Source organism: Gymnoscopelus microlampas (genome assembly GCF_963454915.1).
Source record: "Gymnoscopelus microlampas genome assembly, chromosome: 13".
Lineage (NCBI taxonomy): Eukaryota > Metazoa > Chordata > Actinopteri > Myctophiformes > Myctophidae > Gymnoscopelus > Gymnoscopelus microlampas.
This window is the reverse complement of record NC_139950.1, coordinates 13,251,085-13,251,776: the sequence shown is the minus strand read 5'-3', so window position 1 is coordinate 13,251,776 and position 692 is coordinate 13,251,085.

The following is a 692-nucleotide window of genomic DNA, read 5'->3' as shown; positions in this document are numbered from 1 at the left end:
TTATGGACATATTAAAAATGTAATAAAATGTGTGTTCCAATGCTCAATAATATAATCTTCCATTATTAACTGTCTTGGTTGATGGGGTATGATTTGGGAATCATGACATTTTACTAAACATAACATTCATGCTAAACATACTATGGTCTATAGTGGTAAAATATATACCATATGAATAAAAGGCCCTTGGGCGTTTATTTATAAGGTATTTATAAGGTATATAATATTGGTCGGCGGAGAAGGAGACTTAGGAGACTATTTGTAGGATTTGTATTATTTCGCCTCTAGTGGCTCCAATTGAGATCGTGTATCTTTCTATATTACAATCTTTGGTAACATGCAGCAAAGGCAGTTGGGCTCGGGACTCGAACCAGCGAACCACTACGCCAGCCATCCGGGACTAATGTTCAGCTATTTTTAACCAATATATTCCCTTTGTCATCACCATGTTATGTGTCTTTCAATACTCATCCAAGGACAGGAAATATATAGATGTGGCATGAAAAGAAATACTCCAAGCAATTACAAATGTTAAATACCTGAGGAAATATAGAAAGCATAATTGCCATATCATGCTTGTTGATGAAATCATTTTCTATATTGAGGTTAGATACAAAATTACATTTTAAAAATAAAATCATGGAAAGCATTTCATAACTGATGACGAGGGATATGTATGATTAGGTTCTTAT